Source organism: Priapulus caudatus, unplaced genomic scaffold, assembly GCF_000485595.1.
Source record: "Priapulus caudatus unplaced genomic scaffold, Priapulus_caudatus-5.0.1 Scaffold952, whole genome shotgun sequence".
NCBI classification, from domain to species: Eukaryota; Metazoa; Priapulida; class Priapulimorpha; order Priapulimorphida; family Priapulidae; genus Priapulus; species Priapulus caudatus.
The window spans coordinates 102,456-111,102 of NW_014578013.1; positions in this window are offsets into that span (position 1 = coordinate 102,456).

Genomic DNA, 8,647 nt, shown 5'->3' on the forward strand with positions numbered 1-8,647 from the left:
CGAGGAGAATACACAAATGACCCGCAACGGGGCTACTCGGGCCGTAATAACAGTAATTAATAACATGGTGGTAAATTAACACAAATTGTGTTCACTAGGTACTTCTTACTCTCAAGTCTTAATGTTTATGTACTATACGCCTAATAATTCAACGTAAACGAGGGTTCAAATGCTCCTCTACTACACACAATCTCATCATCTCGCTCGCACGTCAGTGTGGACAAACTCATAGAAAGCAAGGAGTTTCTCATCTTTCCTTCTTTCTCACTTTCTTTCTTGACTATGTTTCTGTGAGCTTGTGCACAGAGAGATAACACCAGAGATGCGATACTATCCCACATTTATTTTAAATACCACCGATGTGTTATTACCGCTAAAGACGGGTTGGTAAAGGATCGTACTTAGTGATAAATATTTATGCAATGAGAGAAAGGTAGAGAAGAGAGAAGGAGAGAGAGGGAGGGGAGAAAAAAAGAGAGAGGAGAGAGAGATGAATGGATGGATGGATGGATGGACGGACGGACGGACGGACGGACGGACGGACGGACGGACGGATGGATGGATGGATGGATAGATAGAAAGACAGACAGATAGATAGAATAATATATAGATAAATACATAGATAGACAGATATATAGATAGATAGATAGATAGATAGATAGATAGATAGATAGATAGATAGATAGATAGATAGATAGATAGATAGATAGATAGATAGATAGATAGATAGATAGATAGATAGATAGATAGATAGATCTCTTGCGCACTGCTCAGAATGGTTGTTGCAAGTCTACCCACGGATCAATCTACTACCGTACTACAGTACTACGGTCGCTGTTTACGCTTGTTTGTTACCGCCATAACACGGCTGCACTCTCCGCAAACTCTCCTGCACGCTGGCAGATGAAAAGCTGCCGTTGACCTACACCATAACGCATCACAACGTACTAGTAGTAGTATACCATAACCTCCGAATAGTCATGCATTTAAAAAAACTCGCAGGCATGTAATATTTATAGCAGCGCCCAGCCCATCCTCATCATGAATGAATGGCACTGTCACCGCTGATATGAATTGGTATAATATTGCAGCTAATCAAAGCTGCTGGTTGCTGTGGACGCCGTGACGTAAACTGTTACCTCTGACCTTATATATCGAGATAATATCAGGAGTGAATAATAATAGATTATTCTATTATTCTATTAGATATTATAGATTATTCTATTACTATTCACTCCTGATAATATGAAGTGTAAAGGTGTATATGAGTGTGTGTGTGTGTGTGTGTGTGTGTGTGTGTGTGTGTGCGTGCGTGCGTGCGTGCGTGCGTGTGTGTATAAGAATATGTGTGTTTGTGTTCAGAAGTAAAATGTATACTGTGTTGCAAGTATGTGAATTAAGTAATAAAAATAACCGTTTCTACACCCTATTGCTGCTGCCTGCATGCTATAATTGCTTTTGGGGCAGTGGCAACAGAAATCGCAACAGCTAACCCCCCCACCCCTAGCGAACACATTAATTAAGAAAACACAACAATATCTAATAGCTCCTTCCTCAAAACTTGTTATGAATAAATGACCATACCAACGATGATTTGCAAACTAGAATGACGCCGCAGACATTACACACGTCGTGTGCGATGCATGACAACGCAGTGTCTGCATGTATAATAATACCAGGAGTGAATAATAGAGACATCTATCATTCACCCCTGATAATACTGTAGCCAATGTTGAAGGAAGCGCATGAATGCTATCGACCGCGATGTACCGACGACAGTGCATTTTAGTGTCTGCGAAATAGTTTCTTTTTACTTCTAGCAATGTCATTCGAAATTTATAGCGGGCGCTTTCTCATCACTGTTTATTTGCGAACATGGTTTGCGTTATGTAACGCTGTGTTGTTGCCAAATCGAGCAATCGATTGAAACTATGGATACCCGTAACCAACCCATAACACGTGTCCGATGCCATGCACGAGTCTCTTCTCTCTCTCTGTCTCTCTCTCTCTCTCTCTCTCTCTCTCTCTTATATATATATATATATATATTATATATAATATATATATATAAAGATATATATTATTATATATATATAGCGCGCACACACGTGCGCCCGCATGCACATGTAATTCAGCAAAATATCCCGAAAATTATATTATTGTCTCAGAGTTTGCATGTTGTCGTTTGATGCGACACTAGTACTTATACCCGGCTGCAGCGTTATAGTGGTATTTCAGAATATAATTTATAAAATTTTTTTTAGAAAGTTTTAGTATGCGATCCTTAACGCCGCTCGCCTAGCTTCAGCCTGTAGTAGCTGTCACTTACGCGTGTTAGCTTGCAACATCTATCGATCTCGAACAGTGTGTAAGAGAAAGACTGCCTCTTAGAAGTTGTGTTTTGAAGAGGGCTGATCGTTATTACGACAGATATAGACGATCTAAAGAGAAATGAAAATGATTAAACAAATTCCTCCCTCCTCATGCACACCTTTCCTTCCTCCCTGGGGTATCAAATCCAATATGTAAAGAGATTCTAAGGTACCGAAATGGTTTCAGTATATATATGTTTAGTGAGTACTATTGGACCCAACGAAATGAACAGATAGATAGACAAATGTATATATTATATATAGGCCTATATATGTATATCATTGAACAAAGTATAAAACATTTAAACAAATGTACAACCTTCACGCGTGTTTTACAAGCCGTTCCCGACAAAATATCTTGAAAATATTGATCGATGGCAAGCACAGCTCCATTTGCAATGATTACGTGCGTATGTGTGTGCGTGCGCACGTGTGCGTGTGTGTGCGTGTGCGCGCACGCGCGTTTTTGTTTTTGTGTGTGCGTGCGTGCGTGCATGATAAATATAATAAATAAAAATAAATATAGTAATAATAATTGTTGGACTAATATAAGTTGGATTAGGATATAAGACTGAAGTTGCGTTGAAAGTCTCCAAGTAGATATAATAAACATGCACGCCGCATTACGCTCAGTAACGAATGTTGTTGAAATTACCAAACCCAGCATGCATGCAAATCCATCCTGAAACAAGCTGTAAGGTTCCACGTGAGAGGAACATATCGTAGGTAGCGCTTGACAAGCGGGGCTCTCAGCTGGTGAGTTACACGTGTGTGTCGGTCAACGTTGCCAGCAAATACCTGTATATAAGAACAATAAGTTACGTCGATTCTTAAATATTAGCAACACTTCTCACTAACACTGGGTAATAATTCCCAATGCATACAGTGTCACGTAATTAAGGTATCACGCTGCTTACTCGACGCGCTAGAGTACTGGCCAATCAAAACCGCTTGGCAATCGAACGTTGCCACGATACACGCCGGACGTAAAACGTTGACCTCGTTGCAAAGATCACCTTAAGGTTTACGTTCAAATTTCGGGAATTAATCGGTTACCAGCACATAGTAATATCATTTATTATTATTACTTAAATGATTCTATCAAGGGTTCATATGATACTTGCTTTCGTGTAATAATGATAATAATGACGATGATATTGTTGATGTTGTTATTGTTATTATTATATTATTTCAAAGTAGATCACGGCATTAGCCGGTGGCTTTGGGTTATTATTATTATTATTGTTATTATTATTTATTATTATTGTTGTTGTTGTTATTAATATTATTATTATTATCATTTACTATTGTTGTTGTTGTTTTGGTTGTTGTTGTAGTCATCATTATTAGTATGATCAATTAATATGAGTGTTCGCATCACCTTCACGGATCCATCTTCATCGTAATCAGTCCACGACAATCCATCGTCACTGTATTGCAGAATAAACGAAGTCACCCAATGGTCATTATTCCCGCGTCCCTGAGTCGTGATTTGACAGATTCCTAACTCCAAGCTCAATTCAAACTATAAAATGGTAAATATTATCGGGGGTTAATAATGACAAAATTTGTCTTTATTAACTCCTGATATAGTGGGAGAGCGTGTTTTGCCGGTCGCGAGCCGTCGTGTAGAGCGGCAGAGCGGATTTCACACGCATGAGTTCGTGACGACGGTGACGTGACACCGCCATTTTAGATATTTTAGTCGGGGCAGGTGGTATGAGTATTGATTCCCAACTCTCTCAATTTTGGCTCCACGATAATAAATAACGGTTATTTATACCCAAGCCATATTACACACACGCGCCGCGCGCGCGCGCACGCACGCACGCTCACCCACACACACGCGCGCACACACACACGCACACGCACACACACACGCGCGCGCGCGCACACGCACACGCACACGCACACGCACACGCACACGCACACGCACACGCACACGCACACGCACACGCACACGCCACACGCACACGCACACGCACACGCACACGCACACGCACACACACACACACACACACACACACACACACACAGATTACCATAATTTACTCAAAATAAAACGTACCTGGAGCCAATTATCGTTGTTGTCGAAAACATGGCAAAATGAAGTCCAATTGTCCAGCTGAATATAAGTATAGAGGTGGCTAGGAGCGCGGGATGACCAAGTTACGTTGGCTGCAGGAATTATGCTTGCGGCTGTTCCTAACATCACGCGGTCAGTCATCAGTCGGTTTGCCGGGGTACACGCACTCTGGAGTTAGATAAAAAAAAACTGATGTTAATGTTATCTTCTCCATTGGTGTGGCGTCCATGTACTTGTCTGTAATATCGTATAATATATCATGGATAGCTAACTATTCTTCTTCCTCTTCACGGGTCACTACACTACACTCGGCTTAACCACTGCAGCACACAGGACTTGGCACGGTGGTTGAAAGCCTCAATGTCTCCAAGGCTACAGGGCTCTGGTAATAGGAGGCATTTTAGGAGATGTCCCATAGTCTGGTCCTCCCCTCAGTCGCATTCGGTTGGGCCGTGTATCTGCAGTGTATGCCCATTTCTGCATGAGTGCCCTGCATCGACCAAACCCTGTCCGGAGGCGATTTAGGCATAACCACGTCGGCCATACCTCGTTGGCTCCGGGTGGGAAGTATTCCTGGGGTCTGAGTGAAAGCTCATGTTGGCTTGCCTGAAGATGCTTTGACCATTGGGCGATCCTGTAGTTTTGGAGGTTGCCATCCAGAGGTTGAACCGCGTGGATAAAACTGTGCCTGGACTTTAGTCTCTTCTCTACTGTTTCATGATGGAAGAGGGGGTGGCGAGGGTCATTTTCTTGGTTAAGTTTCTCTACTTGGGATGAAGCCATTCGTCTAACGTGTGGAGGAGCAATGCCACAGAGCAGGTAGAGGTCATCTACGTTGGCTGGTCTCAAGCATCCAGAAATGGCTTTGCAGGCAATGATCAGAACTGGGTCCATTTTTGCAGCATGGGGCGACTTACTCTAGACAGGGCACGCATACTCAGCCGCAGAGTAGCACAGGGCGATAGCAGTGGTTCTGATTGTCCCGACGTCTGTTCCCCATTTAGTAGTGGCCAACTTCTTTAGAATACTGTTTCTGGCACCCACTTTGGCCTTTGTCTTAATGATGTGATTCTTGTAAGTTCGAGAGCGGTCTAAAGTAACAACTAAGAAGACTGGGCTATAGGTATATGTTTCAGCCATTTCTCATACCATTTGACTTTCAGTTGGCGGGTTCGCCTCCTTGTTCTTTAGATGGAAGACACTTATTTGAGTTTTCCCGGGATTGGCTCGTAGATGGTTTGCTATATAGTAGGTGGTTAGGCCTGCGAGAGCATCGGTGATGGACCGTTCGGCTTTGTCAAAGGACTGTTTTTGTGAAGCAATGCAGAGGTCATCTGCATAAAGGAAACTCCTGGTGTTTGTGTGTACTGTCTGGTCATTTGTGTATAGCTTAAAGAGCAGAGGGGCCAGGACGCTTCCTTGTGGAAGGCCATTTTTCTGTCTACGCAATCTGCTGCGACTACCATTGAGATCCACGAAAAACCGTCTGTTTGCCAACATGTTCCTAATTAGTTCTGCTAGTCTTACATCCTTTACTAGCTGGTATAGTTTTTGGTTAGAATTCGATGGTTGACTGTGGCGTAGGCTGCGGGAAGTCAACAAAAGCGGCTCCAGTAATGAACTCTTTCTCATACCCGTCTTCGATGAACTGGGTTAGGGTAAAGAGTTGGCTTGTACATGATTTTACTGGTCTGAAACCTGCCTGCTCTGGGATGAGGAGTTTATCCATGTAAGGGGTCAAACGGTTGAGAATGAGTCTTTCGAAGAGCTTGTATGTATGGCAAAGCAATGAGATGGGCCTATAGCTAGCTGGACTAGCTGACTCTTTACCAGGCTTTAGTATTGCAATGACTCTGGCTTTCCTCCGCGGCTTTTGGATGTTGTTAGTGCAGAGGCAGCTGTTAAACATATCAAGCAGCCATTGAAGAGCAGCGGGGCCGAGATGCTTGATCTGCTCACACAAAATATTGTCAAGTCCGGCAGCTTTATTATTTTTTATCATTTTGATACCATAAGTCAGTTCGCTTATATTGAAAGGTATTGTGAAGTCTTGGGTCTCTTGTGTAGTACATTGAGTCTTTGGTAGTTTGGCCCTTCTGGGATGATGATTATGGTGTCCCTGATTGTTCACAAGGAGTTGATGAGCAACCTGGTCAGCAGTCACTTCAGGTCTTGGTTGTACTTTAGAGAGGTCGTTTGTAAAGATCCGAATTGTCTTCCACGCTTTTCTACTACTATACTTCCACGCTTTACACTCCTCCTCGTATTATCTCCTGTACCGGCCTGAATATAGACAAACCCGATACGATTGAGCCCATGAGCGAGAGCGCCATCTGTCGTGAAGTTTGGGCAACAATAGCTACAACGGAAGCCCACCGGCGCGAAGTTTCTTTATTTTTACACTAGCGACAGCAGTCTGATGGCGTCATCATAGATATATACAACACAATGTGTTGTATATGTGTTGTATATGTTGTATATATATATACAACAACAATGTGTTGTATATATCTATGGCGTCATAGAGCGAATTTGAGCAAAACGGCACTAGTTCAACTTTGGAGCANGTCGGTTTGCCGGGGTACACGCACTCTGGAGTTAGATAAAAAAATAAAAACTGATGTTAATGTTATCTTCTCCATTGGTGTGGCGTCCATGTGCTTGTCTGTAATATCGTATAATATATCATGGATAGCTAACTATTCTTCTTCTTCTTCTCGGGTCACTACACTACACTACGGCTCTGGTAATAGGGGGCATTTTAGGAGATGTCCCATAGTCTGGTCCTCCCCTCAGTCGCATTCGGTTGGGCCATCTTCAGTGTATCCCCATTTCTGCATGAGTGCCCTGCATTGACCAAACCCTGTCCTGAGGCGATTTAGGCATAAGCACGTCGGCCATACTTCGTTGGCTCCGGGTGGGAGGGATTCCTGGGGTCTGAGTGAAAGCTTATGTTGGCTTGCCTAAAGATGCTTTGACCATTGGGCGATCCTGTAGTTTTGGAGGTTGCCATCCAGGGGTTGAACCGCGTGGATGAAACTGTGCCTGGACTTTAGTCTCTTCTGTACTGTTTCATGATGGTAGAGGAGGTGGCGAGGGTCATTTTCTTGGTTAAGTTTCTCTACTTGGGATGAAGCCATTCGTCTAACGTGTGGAGGAGCAATGTCACAGAGGTCAGAGGTAGAGGTCATCTACGTTGGTTGGTCTCAAGCATCCAGAAATGGCTCTGCAGGCAATGATCAGAACTGGGTCAATTTTTGCAGCATGGGGCGACCTACTCCAGACAGGGCACGCATACTCAGCCGCAGAGTAGCACAGGGCGATAGCAGTGGTTCTGATTGTCTCGGCATCTGTTCCCCATTTAGTAGTGGCCAACTTCTTTAGAATACTGTTTCTGGCACTCACTTTGGCCTTTGTCTTGATGATGTGATTCTTGTAAGTTAGAGAGCGGTCTAAAGTAACACCTAGGTAGACTGGGCTATAGGTATATGTTTCAGCCATTTCTCATACCATTTGACTTTCATTTGGCGGTTTGCCTCCTTGTTCTTTAGATGGAAGGCACTTATTTGAATTTTTCCGGGATTGGCTCGTAGATGGTTTGCTGTATAGTAGGTTGTTAGGCCTGCGTAAGCATCGGTGATGGACCGTTCGGCTTCGTCAAAGGACTGTTTTTGTGAAGCAATGCAGAGGTCATCTGCATAAAGGAAACTCCTGGTGTTTGTGTGTACTGGCTAGTCATTTGTGTATAGATTAAAGAGCAGAGGGGCCAGGACGCTTCCTTGTGGAAGGCCATTTTTCTGTCCATGCAATCTGCTGCGGCTACCATTGAGATCCACGAAAAACCTCCTGTTTGCCAACATGTTCATGATTAGTTCTGCTAGTCTCACATCCTTTACTAGCTGGTATAGTTTTTGGTTAGAATTCGATGGTTGACTGTGTCGTAGGCTGCGGAGAGGTCAACAAAAGCGGCTCCAGTAATTAACTCTTTCTCATTCCCGTCTTCGATAAACTGGGTAAGGTTAAGGAGTTGGCTTGTACAGGATTTTCCTGGTCTGAAACCTGCCTGCTCTGGAATGATGAGTTTATCCATGTAAGGGGTCAAACGGTTGAGAATGAGTCTTTTGAAGAGCTTGTATGTATGGCAGAGCAATGAGATGGGCCTATAGCTATCTGGACTAGCTGACTCTTT